Source organism: Mus pahari, chromosome 13, assembly GCF_900095145.1.
Source record: "Mus pahari chromosome 13, PAHARI_EIJ_v1.1, whole genome shotgun sequence".
NCBI lineage: Eukaryota > Metazoa > Chordata > Mammalia > Rodentia > Muridae > Mus > Mus pahari.
In genome coordinates this window covers 38,318,796-38,343,581 of record NC_034602.1, presented here as the reverse complement: position 1 = coordinate 38,343,581, position 24,786 = coordinate 38,318,796, and the positions used below count along the sequence as shown (strand labels likewise).

At 35.7% G+C, this 24,786-nt stretch overlaps 1 protein-coding gene and 1 pseudogene across 9 annotated transcripts in view; both read left to right on the top strand.

Moving 5' to 3' along the window:
* Positions 1-24,786, top strand: part of Lcorl (ligand dependent nuclear receptor corepressor like) — a 144,971-nt gene that overhangs the window by 66,644 nt on the left and 53,541 nt on the right. The window lies entirely within an intron of this gene.
* Positions 1,625-2,742, top strand: LOC110330813 (annotated as a pseudogene).

The window sequence follows — 24,786 nt, the reverse complement described above, 5'->3', positions numbered from 1 at the left end:
TAGTATTGATGCTGTTTTCTTTAATTCTTTCCCTATTATTACACATAGACTTATGGTGTATAAGTGAATGAGTCTTTCCTCTCCAGTTTCCCAGGAAATGGTAGATTTTAAAACCTACTTTGTGTTTTGGGTTCTTTGTATAGCCAACTGATATACCCAGGTCTGTTGAAAAGACACTTCCTACTTGGTATTTCTTGGAACAAACTTTGTCAGGTCCACTCACTTCCATTTGTTCTAATATGAAAATAAATTTTAAAACAATAAAAATATGTTTTAAATTTTGACACTAGTTTTATTTTTAGTGCAAAGGCATAATTATTATACTTAAAAATCTTGTCCTGTGTTTTACTGTTTAGTACTATTAATTAAAGGCAACTGAAATCCTGTTACATACATGCCATTTCACACTTCTCTTTTCTGATACATTTAAAATCCTCTTTGAAGGAAGAAACGTTCTATTTTCTCAGAGGCTTAAGCCTGTTCTTATATTATTTCCACACAAATGTTAAATTTGCTAGATTTCCTAAACCCCGTTATCTTATACAAAATGGAGTATGAAGTATATATACATTTCTGAATGAAGAAGGCATAACTAATTAAAATCTGTATCATGTAGGAATTGATTCACTCTTCTACACAGCTATAATCCACTTGGTAGGGACCACAAATGGGTGATAAATAATTTAACTAATCTTTTATTAGCTTTAGGTTCTATATTCCACATAAACTGTAGTGATTTCTGTAAATAGAATATAATCATCACCGTATGAAAATGTGTTTCATAATATACAATAATTTTTAAGTTGTAGAATTTAAGTAATGTAACAATACTTGTAGGATATTTAAGAAATTTTTAAGAATAATTTTCCTCTCCAAAATAATCTTCCAACTGAGAATATTAATCTTCATAAATTCTGAACTTTAGGGACTAAGAATTTTTTAGTATTTTGTTTTAGTCCTTTATATAATAAGTACTGCCTAATATATTGCATAGTATATTAGCCATTCATCGAGTTATATATGTGTATGCTTCTTTATATCTAGAGAGATAGCAAAAAGGAAAGAAGGAAAGAGTTATTTCTTGTTATCCATGAGAGACTTGTTGTAGGACCCTGCAGATGCCAAACTTCCTACTTGCTCATGTCTCATAAAGTGGTACAATATTTGCATAATCTACATATATCTTTATATGTATTTCCTTCCTTCAATAAACATTTCTGAATAACTTAGAAATTATAATTCAGTATACGTAGTTGTTAAACTGTTCTTAAGAAATAATGGAAAGAAACATATCTGTACATGTTTGATATAATTTTTCATGAATTTTTTTTATCCATACCTTGAATCTAGGGATATGGAACCTACAGCTAATGAAAAGAGCTACTATTCTAGTCATTCAATTTATATATAATTTAAATAAACACTTTAATAAATAAAAAGATGTGCATACACTAGCCAGGAGTTGATAATGCACCTTTCATCCCAGAACTGGGGAAACAGAAGGAGGTGATTTTTCTGAGTTTGAGGCCAGCCTAGTCTACAGAGCAAGTTCCAGGGCAGTCAAAGCTGCAGAGAGAAACCCTATCAAAAAACAAAGCAAAAATGTATGGGCATTATGCTCTCATCTCTGGTATTTGCTGTAATATGACACAAAACTTTAGAACGTCACATGTAACACTGCAATGTAGGACTGTTAGATCAGACTAATAAAGTAGAATTATGATCAAAATAACATGCTAAACTGGGTATATAAAGACCCATGATCCCTCAACCACACATGGGACTACAGTTACTTGAAGAAAGCTTGGAGTATGTGCTCCACCCCAGGGAAGAGCACACCAATTAGTTGTACAGTGAGTGCTCAGATGGTTAGCCTTGAAAACATGCAGATACCAGATGGGAATCTAGTGGAAATAGAAAACAGAATTATAGATTTATGCAAATACCTCACAGAAAAGCCCAACAGTGGTCAGTGGCCATCAAGAGAATGTTGTTCATGGGTCATTTGTGTATTTAAAGGAGTAATTAAGGTTTTTTTCTATAGAATAAAGGATTCTCAGAATGCTGATAAAATGAAAGTGTCCAATCATCAGGAAAACATTAATCTATAAAGTCATGCAGGATTCAGGAAATAAAGGAATATGGAGTACAGATATTTGATACAAAAGTATCTTTGTATCAGAAATAGACAATTTTCAAGAATTTGGAAATTAGAAAGCTTATCAATGCTATAAAGTCTATAGCATCCTTCAAAAGGAAGGTTTTATAATCTATAACTTGCAGCCAGGCTGGTTGATCTGTGACAGGCAGGGACTAGGATTTTGAATCTGAATTTGTTGAGTTGTTTACCAACAGCATTTCAAATTCCTACAAATGAAGAAAGAAACGGAATGAGAAAGTAAACAATCTAGTGATACAAAGAGACAGTTTCTTAGCCTCATCATCACTTGAAGTGTAGAAATACATCTGTGAACTGGGCATCAGCAATGTCCACGGAGGACATTGGAACCATCTCAAATATTCTCATTTATGATCGCAAAGTGGAGATCATTCTCATCATTGTGAGCTCCGTTGGCAGTGTAGATGGATACATGAAACTGTACAGGACAGTAAATCCAACCCTCCTACCTACTGGCTTGGTCCAGGCACCCTGTGGACTCTTAACCATGTTTTGATGACTGCCATGAAGGTAGAGCTTTCCAATCAAATTACATTTGTATGACAGGGTGGCTCAAATTTTAATAAAGAGCTGAAAATTTTACTTACATTTGGCAAGTGGAATTACTAAAGAGCAAATAATGATGGAACATCAAATTTCTTTGAAAGCATTCTTTACACTGATAGATATTGGCTCACTGCTATGAAAACATTTATTAAGACAACACAAAGCAAATTAAGTTTAATGGGGAAATTATTCTTCAGTAAGTAAAATAACTTGAATCACTAGAATACCACAATTTTTGATAGCTCAAGGGGAAAGAAGCCAATAAAGTATGCTGCTGTGCTGACCTCACTCTCAGGAAATATTTTCAGATCAGTGGTATCCTATCCCAAGGGGATCTTACTTGTCTTTCATTGTTAAAGATGTAAGTTTTACTTCTGGCTTAATTGTATTATTTGCCAGTATGGTAAGAACAAGGTTCAGTTTTCCTGCACCTGCCTGTTCTATCAAATAAACATTTGTCTTATTTTAAGAGAAAACTAAATATAGAAGAGTTACAAAGGAGAAAACGGCCAAATTGTTTTCTAGATATACTCTTACATTATGTCTTTGTTTTGTTGGAGATAAGAATCTCACTATAGCCCAGACTGTCCTGGAATTTACTTTATGGCCTGGAATGGCCTTGAACTTCTACTTTAGCTTTTCAGATGCTGCGATTACAAGTTTAAGTGGCATTCCTGGCTTTCTATTATGTCTTGGTGCTTAGATACTGAATTATTAAACTTGCAAATAGTGGCTAGAAGTGTCCCTTGCCTCACCCAATAAAGAGATATTTAATTTTTTTCCTTGTAGCATATGTTTTCACTCTGAGTATTAACTGGCAAGTATAGATAAATTTAAATATATAGCAGCTGTTCTGTATAGTAAAATAAATTCTACAGAGATAATTATATCATTAAAATACTTCATTTGCTTCCTTCCCTTTCCTCCCTCCAGATCTTCTAGAATGCCCCCACATTCTCAGATGTGTAGCCTTTTTTTCATTTTAATATTAATGTGTGTGTGTTTGTGTGTGTCCTTTTTCTGTATTTTCTTTACTCTGTTTTTCTCTTTTCTCTCACCTCCCCCCACCCCTTAAGTTAAGAAAAGGGTCTTTTATGTGTGCCACACTGGTTCTGAATGCTTAGCCTCCTGCTTTAGCCTCTAAGTAGCTAGGACTAAAAGGTAGCAGATTATGATCATAAAAGAGCCTTGATACTTGATTTTTAGTATCTATATTCTATGGTCCAAAGAAATTATAGGCCACCAAAATCATGACACCATAAAATCAAATTGCATATCTTTTCCACTTAGCGATAGGTACTTTGCTCACCTGATAATACACACTCCAGTCTGTTGAGGATCTTTTTAAAATGATGCACACAGCCAGTCATGGTGGCGCACAACTTTAATCCCAGCACTCAAGAGGCGGAGGTAGGCAGATCTCTGAGTTCAAGGGCAGCCTGATCAAAATGAGTGTGACCAGAACTGCCAGGGCTTTATCATACAGAGAAACCCTACCTGGGGCATGGGAGTGGGAGGGGAGAAAAGAAAACAAAAAAGTGATCCATACAAAGTCAGACATGAGTCCATGATTTTACAATTTTTTAATGAGTAGTAATGTGGATTTTAACATGAAACTTCTATTCTGGTCTGGCAATAAATACATTTTTATTTTAAGGGTTTTAATGGTAATCAGTTGAATTCTTTGATGGGGCAAAATGATAGAAAACTCTTGGCATGAGGGACATCCTGGCTCAACTGTCAGCACAGCAATAAAGGTGTAGGTGAGGGACAACGACTGAATATGTGCCCTACAGCAGTGTGATCCATCCAGTAAGACATAATCTTGAGCTCAGTTTGTCTCCAACTCCCTCCTGCTAGATTTATAGGTATGCATTATAATTTCTGGCCAGATAGCATTTTTCTGTCATGATTGAAATAGTCTATATTGTTTAGTACAGTATAATCTGGAGCCAACTTTCTGGTCAGCACCTAAAACGGTAAAAATTAAAGAACTGAGTTTTTATCCAGTTGCCTGTGGATACTGCTCATATTAGGCAGCATAGCTCAACAATCAGAAAGCTCTGCTAATGACTCTCCTTGGGGATTATTAAACATCACACTGAAGTATATTAGTTTATAATTAAAATACATTTTAAAACAATTCATTTTAAAAGTTGGAAAAACAAATTAATTTAAAAACATTAATGATATATCTAATATAAACAGGCTGTTTTGCAGTAATTGGACAAAACCAAAAATCTGAATCTACATGAATTATTTGATATTGGTAATTATGTACTTAGTTCTTTTTTGAATTTGTAAAAATCATTAATTTATGTTAATAGCATTAGTTCATAATTTGTTTTCTACCCCAGGATAAAAATTAGATTCTGTCAGTGAATTTTTCATAGAATTAGTGTTTTGTTGTAAATGCTGTAACATGAAATTTTCATATTCAATTTCTGATATTATTCATTTCTACATGAACAATTACAGTACACTAATATGATTGTTTTTTATCTTTCAGAAATATCTATTGTTAAAAGTGGAGTCTTTACTGGCTTTAATTTTTATATAAAAATTTACTTTTAACTTTTATATTTAGAAATCCCCAAATCATTTCAGGGTAAAACAATAGTTTTGTATCAACTCTAGGTATGATAAAAGTGTGGAAAATTATATTCCCGCATCCATCACAAGCTCTGTATCACCAAGTGTAAGTGTGCTGGAAGTCCTTAGCATCCCAGTAGTCACAAGATGCTGGGAAGTAATAGTATACGTGTGTGTGTGTGTGTGTGTGTGTGTGTGTGTGTGTGTGTGTGTACGCATGCGCATGTGTGTGCATGTGTGTCCTATGAACTTTAGTGGAAATGTGAAACATAAAAGTATAACTCAAGCTGAGCCCTTCATAGTCTGCACATTCTCTGCACATTGGTCGCACTGTTATGCTCTCTCATCCCTCATCAGAGAAGCCTCTTTTTTGCAGTAGTAGGCAATACACAGAGCCACAGTTTTCCATTGCTTACCTTTACATAAGATTCTGTCAGCGCAATCTTCATAGTAGTGGTGTTTGTTACAAATGCTGTAACACGAAGTTTTCATATCTTACAGCTTACGTTCCATTTTAAAGGAATATCTATTTTTGGAGTCTTAAGAGACTGGTTAGTTTTAGCTTTCTCTTATTTGGCTAAATTATTTATGTAAGGAACTCAAAATTCTTATGATTTAATTAATTCTGACCTTTTTTAATGTGACCAACAAGAGAAAATTACTCTCTCTCCATTTTAAATTTTCATGTAACTTTGAGCTATTTGGCATAATTTAATATTTTCTGTTGGCTGGTTATATGTTACAACTATAACCCACGCACACTATCTTGTAGTTTATTGACTTCTCAACCCCAAACTTTGAAACAAGTAAGTTACCCATGCTTATAATTGCAGCCAATACGTCCCATAACACACGCTTCCTACAACAGTGTGTACATGGATTCAGGGGTTATGTAAGATGCTCCCTACAGACCTTCTATTTACATGGAAATACACTGACAGTTCTGTGGAAAGAATCAAAGCTTCAAATCAAGTGCTTGTTTTCATTGCTTCAGATGGAAAAACACAAGATAAACTAGCTTTTGGAGCTTGTTTTTGTTTCAAATAATTAAGGAAGTGCTCAGTAAAAGAATTAAAATAAGTGGGACTGGGAGGAGAGAAGGTACAGGGGCGGAGGGAGTATATAGTGAATAATGAAGAAAAAAAGAATTAAAATAGAAAGGACTATTGATGGCAGAGTTAAAATATTGTCAGAATTAAAATAATAACTATTAAATTTTTATCTGATGGCCTTCTTAGTAAAATAAGGATGCATGGGGTTTTTTTGTACCGATAGCATGTAAGTGAATAAATAAACGAGGAAGAAAGAGTAGCTCTCCACAGAAAAACCCCAATTTTAAGAACGCATAGAATAATGAAAGAACGAAAAATGCTTACCATAGCACAGTAATAAGTGGTGAACTCAATGAGTAACCAGTGGAAAAAGGCATGTGTTGTATAATGAAATTTTTGGCTGCTAACTTCTTTCCTTATAGATTCAGAACCACCAACCTGTAAACCATTTGTTGCAGTAAATCTCCAACCCCAATAAGCTCGTAGAAAGAACACACAACTCAGATATAATGTTTGTAAGCTGCACGCCTAGATTGAGCAGACACACTACTGCATGCTCTACTCCCCAGCTGAGATCCCTTGCTACTTGCAGCTTCTCCAGGCTACGTGATTCTGCTGTCTTCCTCCATCTTTCTCTGTCTCCTCAGTCTCCTCTTCTCCTTCCTCTCTCCCCTCTCTCGAACCTCTAGCCCCACCTTTCCCTTCCACTGCCCAATCACAGGCTCTAGCCTTTATTTGACCAGTTAAAATGGGAAGAAGGGTCACGAAATCACCTGAGTACAGTGATCCACTCCTCCAGGGGCAGCCCCTCTTGAAGCAGAATTAGCATCAAAATACAAACAGCACCAGAGCAATCCACACAGCCCTGTATTAAGTACTTTTAAAATAATTCCTTTCAGTGACTTCACTGAGCATTTGTTACTGTGGAAGTGAGAAATATTTGGTCTTTATTTTTCTATGGACTGTGGGGATTTTTAATTTTTTTAAATTTGTTTTAAATTTTCTGTTTTTGGAATTAAAATATAATTACATCATTTGCTTCCTTCCCTTCCCTCCCTCCAGATCTTCTAGAATGCCCCCACATTCTCAGATGTGTAGCCTTTTTTTATTATTTTAATATCAATGTGTTTGTGTGTTTGTGTGTGTCCTTTTTCTGTATTTTCTTTACTCTGTTTTTCTCTTTTCTCTCACCTCCCCCCATCCCTCCATTTCACCTGCCCCCACCCCTTAAGTTAAGAAAAGGGTCTTTTATGTGTGCCACACTGGTTCTGAATGCTTAGCCTCCTGCTTTAGCCTCTAAGTAGCTAGGACTAAAAAGTAGCAGATTATGATCATAAAAGAGCCTTGATACTTGATTTTTAGTATCTATATTCATAAAAACAAAAAGCAAGCTTTAGTTAATATATAGCTTTGTGTCCTTGCATCTCTTTTTAAAAAGACTTGTCAGTAGTTGTTTGCCTTTATCTGGGGTCTTATACCATTCACAACTGAAAATGGTAAGTTCAGGAAGCAGTGTTTGGAAGGGTGTTATTGGCAGATGCTCTGTAGACAAAAGCAAGCACAGAAATAGTTGAGTATTAGGCCTCACTGTATCCTTTCAGCTGCTGCAGCAATTGAACAGTGCACATGGGGTTTCTTGGCTTGTTTGCTTTTTTGTTTGTTTGTTGTGAGGAGTATGTGAACAGTATGTTTAATTTCTGTAGTAGTCATTAAACTTAACTTGTTTAGAATAGACATTTTTAAACCCCTGTTGGCCCACATTCACTACTTTTAAAGCACAACATTGTACTTGGTTTTGTCTTTCCTGTAAGTAGCCCAGGTGTTGAATACCATTGTTTGTTAGAGCAGGTAAGTTTTACCCATTACTTATTACCCTGACATTTGTGGCACTTCTAGAAATAACCTTTTCTGAAGATGGCTATGGTAGGAAAGGAATTTGTTGGTCAGAGATTGGGGCAGGAAACAAATAGGCTATCACTAGAAGTGATCCAGCATTGTGAGTACTTTCTAGTCACATTTTCTCTACACTCTATGTGTAGACATAATGAGTCTTGAGCTAATGTAGTTTTGAGCAAATTGCCAAGCCACTCCTCACTATGAAGAGAATAGTTCACATCTTCTGTCCAGTGTCCTCCTAAGTATCTTACTTTACAATAGCAGTTAGACTAGCTGAAGAGACCTAGGCTATTTATTATATATATTGCCTCTTCAGAACTTGTCGTGGATAATAGAATACATTAATTTGCTTGTTGTGTAGCAAGTACAAGCTGGATAAAGCAGAATGGGAGTGGAATGTCTGGGTCTGAGGATATAGAAAAATAAAATCATTGGGTTGCAGTTATCAGATTCCTGGTTTGAATAGATTTTTGAAGATTTGTTTTCTTTTCTGAAAAGATTTAGAAGTTTCTGAATCTTTTCTAACTTCCTTTCTTTAACAAACTGTTCTTTGATCTCTTTGTAGATGGGAGGAAATTAATATACTAGTTTTACATTGGAAATATAAGACTATTGATTATTTTACTCATTTGTTTTATGACTTCTGTTGTACTTTGTCACATTTTTATGTCCTTTTCATTTTTTCTTCCTAGCTCCAGGCTTCGTAGCATAGAGATTTACATATTTCCCCCAAATTCATAGGTATAATTTAATTGACTCATGAATTTGAATGGAAGAAAACTAATAACAGTTTATTTTCAACTAGCCCAGTTAGAATTTTAACATCTTCACCTTTAAATGTAGACAGTTAAAACAACTGTGAGTTTTAATACCTATTTAGTAATATATATCATAGATACTTTTATGACGCAATGTCTTTTAAATCACATTATCATTACTTTTAACTTGTGATAAATACTAGATTATTATTAGATCTTATATTATAATATATGGAAGAATGCTGTATAATTACCTCAGTTGTTTTTCATTTCAAACTATATTTCAGTAGAGTTAGTTTCTTATATCTATCCATGGGTTTTAAAATGTGGTTCTGAGAAAGAACATTTTACCATAGTCGAAGTAGTCCCCACATGAACATGTTTACAAGTCCCATCTGTCCCTTTGCTGTTTGATCTTCTACTTTCCCTGTAGTTCCCTCTCTGTGCCTGCAGATATGCCGATTCTAGCTTTCAGATCTTTTTCTGCCTTTAGTGGCTACACCACTTAACCTGTGCTTAAATGCTACCAGCCTCTTATCCAAAATCTGTGTTAGTGGCTAGATATACATTCATTGCATTAAATTTCAAGTAAACTTGTTTTCTGTTGTAAATCTGTTATTTTTCTTTCTGAGTTCCTAGTAACTTGGGCTACTGATACCTTCTGCACTGCATACTTAAAATGCACTGACTACTGTCAGACCATTCTCTAGAACATGATGCTTTTGTTTCCTTAGGAGAGCATGAGGGTTTCTACTACTTACGGCCATGTCAGCCCTGCTACTCTTCTGATAGCACCTATTCTAATGAGTGTGGATTGATGTTCTGAGGAAGTTTGTACACTTACCTTTTTATTTTTGTATTTTTGGGGTGTTTGTTTGTTTGTTTCGAGACAGGGTTTCTCTGTGTAGCCCTGGCTGTCCTGGAACTCACTTTGTAGACCAGGCTGGCCTCGAACTCAGAAATCCGCCTGCCTCACCCTCGCAAGTGCTGGAATTAAAGGCGTGCGCCACCACTGTCTGGCTACACTTACCTTTTTAAAGTTATCTGCTTGAGTTACTGGGCCATATTTAATTGAGTTGCCTACTATCATTGGTGATTTGTAGATACTCTTTATAAGTTCTCAAAAGAAATTCTTTGTCAGATAATTATCAATGTTCTGTATTTACTGAATATTGATTCTTTTTCTGAAGTACTTATGTCTTATACTTGAGTTGTTGGGTCAACTAACATAATGCTTGCAACAGACTAGTTTATGTCCTTAATTTAGTAGTAGAGAAATTAGATACTTCACAGAAAATGAAAATGACCAGAGCTCTGAAGGATTAAGAGAGGCTTGGCAAATTTACTGTTAGGGTAAAAATATATAAATGGTATATTATAAGTGTTTTGTATAACAAATTAAGCTTTTGACACATTTATAAAATAAAATTGTAGTTGCAAGATGATTATAGGATTTATAAGATCAACATAGTCTAAATAGGGATAATCCTTCCAGAAATATATAACCTTATTTGAACAAGATATTATATGTGTGTATGTATGTATATGTGTGAGTGAGTGAGAGAGAGTATGTATAAAGTTTATGAACGTGAGGCTCAAGTCAAATGACTTCCCTGTTTGCTCTCATGATAGCTATACAACTAGGTCATAGATTGTTCTGCTATATCACCCTTTAGTGAAAATACATATCTAGATTTGCCAGTAATTGATAATTGATAGATAATATACATATCCTTTCTATTTATGTTAGCTGTGTTTCTTAATTGTTAGAACAAGTATGTGTACTTCCTTTAGTATTCTTTGTATCATACTTGTTAATATAGTTCCCTGGGGGAATGTTTTCCATTTTTCATTTATCCCTTTATCACATGAGATTTTCAGCAAGGAAAAGGGGAAGTTAAAAGGTTTATTTTTCTGGGGCTGGTGAGATGGCTCAGTGGGTAAGAGCACCCGATTGCTCTTCCGAAGGTCCCGAGTTCAAATCCCAGCAACCACATGGTGGCTCATAACCATCCATAACAAGATCTGACGCCCTCTTCTGGAGTGTCTGAAGATAGCTACAGTGTACTTACATATAATAAATAAATAAATCTTTAAAAAAAAAAAAGTTTATTTTTCCTTTGTTAATGAGAGTGATGTAAGTAACCATCCTATTTTTACATTCTATTCTGAAAACATTCTTTAAAGGGTTAAATTAATACTACTGTTCACCATGAGTATTACTATAATCTGATGATATAAACCATGATTGTAAAAAATGATCCATTATTTCTAGAGTTCTTTTCTATTCATGTAGTGTAGTAAGACTGTTAATGCTTCTTGTGTTAAGTGTACCAACATATGTGTTTCATGGTACTAGAAATGCATTTGCAATAGTCAACGACACTGGAAACCGTGATCTCAGGTCACAGCTATGTTGGCATTAACATACAAGATAGGTAAAACCAGCCTAATGTATATCTCTGGATTGTTTGGGAGAATTTAAAGTTTAATAATTTTTTACATCTTAAAAATTATTTTATATTCTATCAAGGCCAGAAAACAACTTGAAGAGTGGGTTTTCTTCTTCCTCCTTCTGGATCAAAGTCTTAGTGTCAGGTGCTTTTTACCAGCTGAACCCTCATGCATAGGGTTCATGCACATATATCTACACACTGGCCCTCATGCAATAAAACTGTTAGCTCTATATGTAAATTATATAAGATAAAACATACAGTAATTGTGAAATTAAAGTAAAATGGTCCATACCTAGTGAGCATATTGATACATGAAATGTATTTACTTGACATAATGTATACTGTTAATTGTTCCCTGAATTCATGGCTTTACTTGCTATGGTTCAGTTGCACATGGTCAAGCATGATGTAAGAATACTAAGTGGAAAATCATACAAATACATACATCTCATAAGTTTTAAATAACCTTACTGTAGTGTGTTGTTACTACAGAAGATTATTTGGCATTAAGAGAGCCATGAGTAGTAGAAACAAGCCTTAAGTGAAGTTGGGTGTCTGAATTGTTCAGAGGGATTATAAATGTGTTTAACATATACCATTTTATATTCTAATTTTTATATTAATAGTTCTGTTTCAGCTGGGCGTGGTAGCGCACACCTTTAATCCCAGCACTTGGGAGGCAGAGGCAGGCGGATTTCTCAATTCGAGGCCAGCCTGGTCTACAGAGTGAGTTCCCAACAGCCAAGACTACACAGAGAAACCCTGTCTTGAAAAAAAAAAAAAAAAGTTCTGTTTCTTTATACTTCTTTGTTTAATCTAGTACTATACCATATTGATTAACTTTTTATCATAAACATGTATGTACAAGAAAAAAACAGTTTACAGGGTTTTATAACTTTAGACATCTAAAGAGAATCTTAGAATATATCACATATGGATAAAGGAAAATATTCCATAGATTTTCGCTTGTACTATTCAAGAGCTTTCCACAATATTAAATGTTAGTTATTCCAACTGAGTAAAATTAGTAGAAACATTGTTATAGTTTGACTTTTAAATCAACAAGATAACATTAGAGACATGCAGAAAATGGAAAATGATGAATCAAGGTTGTTTTTGTTTGGGGGTTTTTGTTTGTTTGTTTGTTTGTTTTGCCTTATTAACCTACCTTTCAAACTGTGTGAACCCAAGAACTAAATAGATTTTGAATTTGAAAAATGATCATGATACTCACACTAGGATTTATATTACTGATACCACATAGTCTTACCTTAAGAGATAAGCTGATGTTGCAAGTCTCTCACTATTCCTGACTTGCTTTTTCTCTTTTTGTTTTTCCTTCTCTGTAGAAATACAGTTAGGTTGAATCCTATTTAAATTTGGTAGACCTTAGAAAGTCTTGTCCGATAAAGTCAAGCATAATGATGTATGCCTGTAATCTTAGCACTTCTGAGGTTGAGTAAGAAAGATTAGTAGTTCAAGGTCATCCTTGGCTGCATAAAGAGTTTGAGGTTAACTTGAACTACATGAGACCCTATTCCAAAATTATGTATAGATACGTGTTCATATCCATATAGAGTACATGTATATGTATGTGCACATACAAAAATGTACATAAATACATGTATTCCTATATTCCCCTGCCTTTTTGTTTTGTATGACTGACAAATGGTCTTGTATAGGTGTCTGGTTATTTTGCACTATGATTATGTGTGTGTGTATGTGTGTGTGTGTGTGTCTGTCTGTCTGTCTGTCTGTACACACACACACACACACACACACACACACACACACACAATCACTCAGTCAGAAGTCATGAATGGCCAGGCTTCTCAGCTCTTGCTATCATGTCTTTGTTTTAAAATATAGAGGTAGGGAGATGGCTTAATCAGAGCCTACCATGTAAGCGTTAGTACCTGAGTTTAGATCTTTAGTATGCATGGGAAAGCTGGGTGTGGTAGCCATGGAGATGTTCGGACCGGAAGATCCCTGAAGCTCAGTGGTCAGTAAGCCTAGTCAAATGAATGAACTCCAGGTTTAATAAAAAACTCTGTCTTTAAAAAATGATATGAACAGTGATCTTTTGTGACATCCAGTATCAACCTCTGGCTCCACACATGTGAGTGCATACATGAGCAAATATATGCACCAGACATACACACAAAAAATGAAGTTTTATGCTACTTATTGCCAAGGTATATGTGAACACTTGCACTTATAAATCAAAATTAGTACATTATTGTTGTGCAATCAGATGTATCAATGCCCACATTTTGTGTAACTCACATAAAACAGGACTCGCTTGCCAAAATGGATCATTTTTACTATTTTTGTATATTGGGTTTCATTTCATCCCATGATTTTCTTTTTCAACTTACAGTTAAATTCTGTTGTAAAAGTTTACTAATTTGGAACTCTTGACTAGTAGTTGTACATGAAAATAGATTGTCAACATGAATTCTAATGCAGAAGTCTATAATGGTCATCAGTGGTGTATTTTTATTTGCTGTTATTATAATTCGTCTTCTAAGAATTTGAGTTTCTTATCTAGAAGAATAAGAATTGATTTTTCTATTCTCTCTCTAGATAATACTTTGATTCCTTCCTCTCTTTTCCTAGCCTCACCAAAGTGGCTTATTTAGAGTAGTTCACTCCTTCATCAGGGAGTATACTACTGCAAAGTAACCAGACACCGATAACAAATGATTTGCCAGTTATCTAAAGTAAAAAGATGGGAGAATAAGTTGTCTCATAACTCAGAGCTACTTCATTTGTTGTCCATAAAAGTGTGTGTCACATTTCTTCAATGAACTCCCGTGGCTGACAGACTAGTTGCTTGATGAATTATTAAGGTGCTTCCACACTCATATTTTTTTATTACATTTATTTTAAAATTTTATATATGTATACTACATCTGCATCATTTCTCCCTCTTCTCCCTTCAATTCCTCCCCCTAAGAAACATTGCTTTAATTCTTTATTATGTCCTAGCCTGAAGAAAATAGAAACCTTAAAATATATTCATGCCATGTTTAGTGAATGCTTTTCAGTATGGAGAAAAAAATTTTACTAGGATTCTTGCTTGCTAGTAGCTGGAAAGTGTCAGATGGAACTGCTGTGCGCATGCCACAATGTGATGTAGAACTTAGTTTGTATATAGCATCATGTAGCACCTTCTCAGTTTGCCTGTAGTTTACAGGCACTGTCCAGTAGTTCTCCAAATTACAATTCCTGTATTTTCAAGATGGGATGAAATAACTTGCAGTTAAAAGAAGAGATATTGATAGACTCTTTCTTAGAGCTTTAATCATATTACTTATTAGTAAGTAAAGAAAATTTCAAAAGCATGTTTCAAACTAAATATTATGAGGAGCCTTGTGTGTCTTGTCATTCTTTATCCTAAAGCAGTGTTTCTTAACCTGTAGGTCACGACCTCTTTGAGAGTCTAATGACTTTCACAGGGGTTGGGTCACCTACAATAATCAAAACACTAGTATTTCTGATGGTCTTAGGAACTGAGACACCACTCCTCTGTCTGTCTCCAGACTGACCCACCTTAATGTAGGTAAGCCCACATACAACTACCTGAACACAGACACCCTGAACAAATGCAGGGATGTGTGATAGGGCTGACACCATAAAGTACTTTGCCAGACCAGTTATATATGTATGGCGAGCAGTAATTGTGTTGAAAGTAGCAATATTGCAGGTAAAGTAACACTTTATGAATTATAATTGCTAGGTAAATGTAAAATCATGTACTGTAAATCATTACTGGAAAAAAATATCATGGGAACTTAATTTTTTATATTCCCATTGTGAATACTGCCCCCTTGTGATAGTTACAGGTATATAAAGAAAAAAATGAACAGGTAAATCATAGGAAACATTAATGAACTTTATTGACTGGACTGTGCCATGTATGGTCTTTTGTACTGTTAAAGCTATTGTTATATATTATTCTCACTAGAAAACCATCCCATGACAGTGGATTGTGTAGAGAAGAACATTAAGAAAAGAAAATATAGTAAGGAATTTTTTATAGTATGGTTTGACCTCAATAATTACAGCAGGAGTTGAGAAACCATAATGTGGTATTTGTTGTGAAGCTGAACAAACTAAAAAGCCAATTTGATAGCAAGCAACTGAGCTTTGCTGGCAAGGATACCAACTATTTTAGAAGCAAAGATGATGGACCTAAGAAAACCAGACTTAATACTGGTGGTAGCTACCACAAACAAAATGTAGCAGCTGTGAAAGCTTCACATGTGGTGGTACTCAGACTTGTTAGAGCTGTGAGCTGTCATACTATTGGTGAAGATTTACAGTTGCCAGCGGCCATCATTGTTTGAGTTATTAGTGGAGATGAATTTGTTTCTCAGTTGAATGCAATTTCTTTATTTAATGACACTGTCTACTGAAGAATAGATGGCATGTCTGCTGATTTACTTGGTCAGGTAATTCAGGAAATTAAATATATTCTACTCCCAATATTTAGTATCCAGTTTGATCAATCCACAGACATTGCAAATTGTTCACTGATTTATGCAAGGTATATCAATGATGGCGATGCTAAAGATGAATTTCTCTTCTGCAAGTGTCGTAAAACAACATTTCTGTGTGTAATGTATTTGACACAGTTACTTCATTTTTGGAAGAGCACAAGATCTCTTAGGGAAAGGTTTCTGCCCTAGCTATGCTAGGATGGTGATCTAGATTTCAATGTTTGGAACTAAATGAGTCGCCAGAAGTCATAGGAACTCACTGTATGAGTTATTGGCAAATATTACCAATGAAGACACTGCCACAAGGGTTACGAGAAGTAATGATCAGCACCATAAGTTCTGGCAGCTTTGTCAAAGTGAGACTTTAAACAGTCTGCTGTTTTCGAAACAGTGTGATGAGTTGGATGCACCACACAAAGCTCTGCTATTTCACACTGCAGTAGGATAGATCAAGATAAAAAGTTCTAAAACATGTTTTCGATCTTTGTGATGCACTCAAAATGTTTATAATGAGGAAGCAATACCATAGTTTGAAGCACTTTTCAGTGATGAAAGCGAATAACAGAAGATAGCTTACTTTGTTGACATCTTTGCCATCTTGAATAACTTAAATTTATTACAGAATGTAACCTGCCTTGATTTTGTAAAAGTCCGAAAAGTTTTTATTCCAAATGAAACTTCAGGTTTGGCCAGGAAAATTAAAGAATAAAAATAAATTTTGCATGTTACCTAACTTCATCTGCTTTCTTTGAGGAACATAACATTGAGCCAGACATAAGGATTACAATGATAATTCCTATGAAACATCACTTGCACAAGCTTGCAAACAAAATTTTATTTCATTTTCTAATTCTACATGACACCCATTTGCACTTGCCAGAAGCTCTTTAACAGTCAAAGTTGAAGATGTTCCTGAGACAGTAAAGTTCATTGAGCTTATTAACAGCAATGTAGCAAAAACTGGCTTCACCACAGTGCTAGTTACAAAGTTCTGGAGCAAATATTTCCAGTCCTGTCCTGTCCTGTCTGAGACTGTGTTGCACCGACTTCTTCATTTCCAATACCATATCTTTGTGAAACAGGGGTCTCCAGCTTGCTGGGTATCAAGTCTAAATATATAGGTAGACTTGTGGAAAATAATCTTTGTTGTCCTCTTGTAAAGACTATCCTGATAATTTCTGATCTGGTCAGAAAGAAACCATCTCAGTCTTTGCACTGACATTGGCTTTTTACACATACTGTCACAAAATGTAGCGATGTAGTTTACTGTTGTTATATTAAAACTGTTAGCCATGCTATATATACCATGCTTCAAAACAAATTTGTATTTATTTATGAGAAATAAATATTTCTCAATATATAATTACATATTGTTTTATGATTAATCACTATGCTTTAATTATGTTCAGTTTGTAACAATGGACATATATCCTACATATCAGGTATTTACATCACAATTCATAACAATAGCAAGATTAGAGTTATAAAATAGCAACAAAAATAATTTTATGGTTGGGATGTCACCATAACATCAGGAACTCCTAAATGGTTTCAGCATTAGGAAGGTTGAGAACCACTGTTCTAAAGGATCTCTGGTGCCATCTGCTGAATGACTTTTTAAGGAAGACCATGGGGCAAAGTATAGAATTTTAATATAATCATTTTTAGATTGTTTTTTCATTAATAGACCTTAATTTATATTTTCAGATGGAGGGGTCTCACTAATTTATTCATGCTGCCCATCAACTTTAAATTCTTTTACCTCAGCCTTCTGAATATTAGTATTATAGGCATATACCACCATACCTAACATAATCTTTTTTTAAGTTAAGTTTATAGATGGAGCAGTAAGTTCAGTGTTCTCACATGCATATATTTTGCCCACATTCTTTAAAATTTCAGTATAAACATATTGTTTATAATTGATAAATCAATAATTGATGAACATCATAGCCAAAAGTAACATGGGAATGAAAGAGTTTATTTCATCTTAGACTTCCAAGTGGCAGCCCAACACTGAGAAAAGTCGGAGCAGGAACTAAGCAGGGCAGAAACCTGAAGGCAGGAGCTGAAGTAGAAGCCACAGAAGAAATATGTAGCCTTGGCTGTTCAGGAATTCACTCTGTAGACCAAGCTGGACCTGAAATCAGAGATCTACCTGAATCTGCCTCCTAGTGCTGGGATTAAAGGCAAGCACCATGGCCGGTTTTTCTTGTCCTACATTTTGGCAGATTGCTTTCCAAGAAATCAGTCCATTCCCAGCTATTAGTCACTTTTGAGCATGAACTTACTGTCTTAGTCAGGGTTTCTATTCCTGGGCAAAACATCATGACTAAGAAGCAGTTGGGAAGGAAAGGGTTTATTCAGCTTACATTTCCACATTGCTGTTCATCACTGAAAGAAGTCAGGACTGGAACTCAAGCAGGTCAGGGAGCAGGAGCTGATGCAGAGGCCATGGAGGGATGTTCTTTACTGGCTTGTTTCCCCTGGCTTGCTCAGCCTGCTCTCTTATAGAACCCAAGTCTACCAGCCCAGAGGTGGCACCACCCACAAGGGGACCTCCCCTAATTGAGAAAAATGCCTTACAGCTGGATCTCCTGGAGGCATTTCCCCAACTGAAGCTCCTTTCTCTGTGCTAACTCCAGCTTGTGTCAAGTTGACACAAAACTAGCCAGTACACTTACTCATAATTTTTATTTTTCCTTTTAATTAATTGGCATCTATAATAATGATGCATTTTATTTTTGATTCAAGTAAGCTTGTATATTTTTTCTTATTCTTAATATCATAAGGGATATCAAACTGATTTTTTTTTCAAAGAGCCAAATGAACCTGTTTTTTTGTTTGTTTGGTTGGTTTTGGTTTTGGTTTTTTCAAAACAGGGTTTCTCTGTATAGCCCTGGCTGTCTTGGAACTCACTTTGTAGACCAGGCTGACTTCGAACTCAGAAATCCACCTGCCTCTGTCTCCCTGGCTTGTGCCACCATGCCCGGCTGAACCTGTTTATTTTTTTAAAGGTGTAAAATACAAACTATGTTCTTTTTATTTTATTTATTTATTCACTTTATATTGTGATTACAACCCCCCTCTCCTCCTAGTCCCCCTTCACACAGCTCCTCTTCCATCCCCCCATTTTCTTCTCTGAGAAGGGGGAGATGTCCCCCTGTGTCAACCCATCCTGGCACATCAAGTCACTGCAGCACTAGGCAAATCCTCTCTCCTGAGGCCAGACAAGGTAGCCCAGTCAGAGGAACAGAGACAGGGACACAAGAGTCAGGGATAGCCCCTGTTCCAGTTGTTAGAGGGCCCACATGAAGATGAAGCTGCACTTGTGGGGTGTAGGGGGGATAGGGCTAGCCCATGTATGCTCTTTGGTTGGTGGTTCAGTCTCTGGTTGCCTGCAAGGGTCCAGGTTAGTTGGCTCTGTTGGTCTTCCTGTGGCCCCTCAGTCCTTCTCCTAACTCTTCTATAGAACTTTCCAAGCTCCATCTAATGAGAAACTATATTCTTTATTCTAGTCTTAAGCAATATAACCTCTTGATGACTTTAAAGCAAGAGAAGTTCTAAAGTCATATGAGTTTTCTCCCTTAATTCAGTTTTTGCTTTCATTGTTTCCATATGCCCTCGAGACCTTATATGACACTAAAGCATAGAGACATAAAGAGGGGGAATACAAAAATGCTTCTTTCAGGGTCAGTGAATGGCCCAAGAGTTTTACTCTGGGGTTTATCACATCTGAATGAATTGTTTATTTATCATATAGTGAATATGGAAAATTTGATTGTAAATGAATCATCAATTTTAAAAAATAATTAAGGATAAAAACATCCTTTAATGGGAATTTATAATCAAGAAAGTCTTTTGTTCTAGGAATAAAGAAGATTAGGACTGTAAGAGTCTCATTAAAACAAAATCCAGGGGCAAAAGCAAAGTAAAAGTGCAAATTAGGCAACGAAGAATTCTGTGTCCAGAGGAGGATGTTTCCCTGGGAAATTATCGGGAAGGACACATGAGCCTTTTGGGTGTTCTTACCTTTTCATCTTGTTTGGTTAGGTTTTCTTCCCTACTGCAAAACTAGGTTAGCTTGCCCACAAGCTTTTGAATAGTTTCTTGTTTCTATGTCCCATCTCCCTACAGACCCTACTGAATACAGATGCTTATGTTACGGTGTCCAGGTTTTCTATTCATTCTAGTCATCTGAACTCAGGTCAGTAGGCTTGTTCAGGAAGTGCCTTGACAGCTAAGATTCCAAATTCACACAGAAATCTAAAGTTTATTTTATAATTATGGGTCAGTCAACTCCAGAAACCTGATAAAACAGACAAAGAACACATGCAAAATTAATCTCAGAACATTCCCAAATACAAAGTTCTCTGGAATGTTTACTTTCCCCCAAATAAATAGATCATAACATACAAAAGTAAGATTCATTAGATCATAGCATACAGAAGTAAGATTCATTACAAAAGTATTGAAAGAAAATAATAAAGAGCAAGACCAGACCATCAAAGACTGAAATAGAAAAATAAGAAGGTTTGGACCTGGAGTTATGGCTCAGCACTTGTTCTTGCAGAGGAACTGGGTTAGATTTTCAGCTTGCACATAATGGCACAAAACGATCTATAACTCCCATTCTAGGGTATTTGACTTCTTTGAGCATCAAGCATGCATATTCATGTGGACAAAATCCTTGTGTGTATAAAAGAAATTTTTTTTAAAACTCAAAAAACCCCATTAAAAATGGGGTACAGAGCTAAATCTCAACTGAGGAATATTGAATGGCTGACAAACACCTGAAAAAATGTTCAACATCCTTAGCCATCAGGGAAATGCAAATCAAAACAACCCTGAGATTCCATCTCACACCAGTCAGAATGGCTAAGATTAAAAATTCAGGTGACAGCAGATGCTGGCGAGGTTGTGGAGAAATAGGAACACTCCTCCATTGCTGGTGGGATTGCAAGCTTGTACAACCACTCTGGAAATCAGTCTGGCGGTTCCTCAGAAAATTGGACATAGTACTACCGGAGGACCCAACAATACCTCTTCTGGGCATATACCCAGAAGATCTTCCAACTGGTAATAAGGACACATGTTCCACTATGTTCATAGCAGCTTTATTTATAATAGCCGGAAGCTGGAAAGAACCCAAATGTCCCTCAATAGAGGAATGGATACAGAAACTGTGGTACATTTACACAATGGAGTACTACTCAGCCATTAAAAACAATGAATTTATGNAATTCTTGGGCAAATGGATGTATCTGGAGGATATCATCCTGAGTGAGGTAAATCGCAAAAGAAGTCACTAGATATGCACTCACTGATAAGCGGATATTAGCCCAGAAACTTAGAATACCGAAGATACATTATGCAAAACAGAAGAAAATCAAGAAAGATGACCATTGTATGGATACTTCATTCCTCCTAGAATAAGGAACAAAATACCCATGAAAGGATATAGGTACAGAGACAAAATTTAGAGCTAAGATGAAAGGATGGACTATCCAGAAATTACCCCATTCGGGAGTCCATCCCATCATCAGCCACCAAACCTAGACACTAATGCTCATGCCAGCAAGATTCTGCTGAAGGGACCCTGATATTGCAGCCTCTTGTGAGGCTATGCCAGTGCCTGGCAAACACAGAAGTGGATGCTCACAGCCAGCTATTGGTTGGAACACAATGTCCCCAATGGAGGAGCTAGAGAAAGTACCCAAGGAGCTGAAGGGGGCTGCAACCCTGTAGGTGGAACAACAGTATGAACTAACCAGTATCCCCTGAGCTTGTGTCTCTAGCTGCATATGTAGCAGAAGATGGCCTAATCGGCCATCACTGGGAATAGAGGCCCCTTGGTCTTGCAAACTTTATATGACCCAGCACAAGGGAAGGCCTGGGCCAAGTAGTGGGAGTGGGTGGGGAGGGGAGCAGGGGCGGGGGTGGGGGGGTATAAGGAACTTTCGGGATAGCATTTGAAATGTAAATAACGAAAATTTAAAAAAAGAAATTTTTTTTAAAAAAAGGAATGAGGGTTTCTTTATAACAATAAAAAGTTTAAAAAAAAAATGTGTGAAAAACTAGTACAACGTGAGACTTGAGAGATGGCTCAGCAGTTAAGTGCTCACTCAGAGTACCTGGGTTCACTCCCCAGCACCAGCATTGTGGTTTACAAGCATCTGAAACTCCAGTTCCAGGGGATATGATGCCTTCTTCTGATCTCCCTGGGCACCTGGCATACTTGTGGTGATCACACACACACACACACACACACACACACACACAGCTAGGCTTGGTGGCACAAAGTGAGGTTGAGGCCACCCAGAGATACAAGTAACAAAGCAGAATATTAAAAATAAAAATGATACAGTTGAATTTAAAACGTAAACTTTTAAACAATATGTTGCATATAGCAAAAGTTTTTGGAAGTCTGAAATCTGAAGAAGCCATTAAGAATTCAGCTATGAATTGGAAGTGTTAAAGGTGCTAAGAAATGAAAGATAGAACAAAATAGCTACTATGTGTTTAATGATAGTTAGGTGGGAAAGAATTAGGGAGAGGGCTGATGCCACACACCACCATGTAAATGATAGTAGCATGGCTAGAATTAAGGAATTGTTCGTGTATTTAATTGGACAAATATGTTAAGTGTAAACATTTGTAAGGAAGATAAGCTTGTAAAAACCTCCAGTGACTAATAAAAGAATTGATGTTATATCTATCTAAGTCAATAGAAGAAAAATAGTAAGGAGAGAGAATATATTGGAAGAACAGCTGACAGTGAGAAAAGTGTAAATGGAAATATCAATTATCTAATCTGTTAAAATGGATTATCAAGTATCATAAAATTCATTATGTAAATATTCTTCACATAGGTTTCTGCATAGATTAAAAAGCTAGACAAAAAACAAAGCCTGTAGAGAGAAGGCTCAGTGGTTAACCTGTTGACTGTTCTTGCAGAAGACCTGAGTTTGGTTCCTAGCGTTCGGATAAGTTGAATCACAACCACTTGTAAGTCCAGCTGTAAGGGATATGACACCCTCGTCTGGCTTCTAGGGGTACCTGCATTCTAGCATACTAACTACACACAGACACACAGGCACACATAGACACAATTATAGATAAGTAAATCTTTAAAATGTAAATAAGCACTGAGACTGACCATATACAATATCATTAGCACTAAAAATAATGAATTTATTGTTCATCAGAAAATCCATGACAGTTCTGAATCTATCTGTCCAAAATAATAGTCACTAAAAGTAATATCCAAAATATTATGAATGAATAAACTTGTCATAAAGAGTTTGATATTTTAATTAAGTCTAACAGATCAGTAGTTAAAAGATACTGTACCCTATAGCCCATTCCTTTACTTTTTATACCCAGGAGTTTGGAAAAACAGAAAATTTTCAGGAAGATTGCAAATTCACATCCAACAGAGCTTCATAGTGAGACTGTCTCACAAGGAACTGAAACTGTTCCTTCCTCAGGTCAGAAAGCAAACCTGATGTTACCTATGCTGTATGGATTGAAGTAGTTGTCTTCTGTTCTTAGTTAATCCTTTTATGGCTTTAAGAGCAAGGCTTGTTATGTGGGGTTTTTTTTCTGCATCTTTGGAGATGATGCTTTTGTATACTTCATTCTGTTAATAAATAGTTTTACAATAACTAAGTGATTCTCATTTCTTGACCCAAACTCCAATTCATGGGATAGTAAGCCCCTCTACTTCGTTGTTCATAGTCCTTTTTATTATGTATTGCTGAACTGTGTTTGGTACCATTTTGTTGATATACCCCTCGTTTGTGTGTGTGTGTGTGTGTGTGTGTGTGTGCGTGCGCGCATGTGTGTGTGTAAAATTGATAATTTTCTTTTGGTAGTGTTATATGCATGTTTTTGTCCTGTCTTGACATCAAATTAATACCTTACAGGATGAGTTAGAAGTACAGCGGCTTTGGACTTAAAAAGTTTCCAACAGTTGGAATTAGTTCTTGTTTAGATGTCTGATGGCAGAGTAGCCATTGAAACCATCTGTTCCTGGACTTTTTTCCAGGTTGAGTGTATTTGTTTATTGATTTCATCGTTACTTGTTTTAAGTCAGCCAAGACTTTCTGGTGTTTCTTGAGTCATTTAGCCAGCTTGGGTTCTTCTAGGAATTAGATTATCTAACTGAAGTATCACTTTTATAGTATTTCTTTATATTTCTGTATTTTCTTTTAAAATTGGTGGTGTTGTCATCCCAATTTTAGCAATTTTGAGTTTAACTGTGTTTTGTTTGTTTGTTATCAGTCTAGTTAATGTTTTACTGTTGTTATTGTTGTTCTTTTCGTTTGTTTGTTTGTTTTTGTATCTTTTAGTTTCATTCATCTCTATTTTTCCATTCTGTATTTTGTTGATTTCTCCTCTGGCTGTTCATTTACATTCTGCTTGCATTGGTTTGGTTTTTAGTTTATTTACTTTTAATGTGGGACATATAGCTATTGATTTGGATTTTTTCTTTTTATATGTGTTTAGAGCTTTAAACTTCCAAGCACTGTTAGCTGCATCTCCTACCTGAATAAGTACTCCTTAATTTGATCCCTTGTTCTTTCTACATATGTGAGAATTTTTAAATCACCATGGCTTGATAGCTTTTATTTTAAACATTTCTTTGCCTCCTTTTTTATTTTAATTTAATTAGCAAGATTAAACAAAAGGACTTCTTCTATGTTTTGCTTAGAAATTTCCCCAGTAGATCTTCCAACATTAGGCACATCTTTTACTTTGGAAGTTACACTATAGACAAAATAGGTTTGGTATTTTATA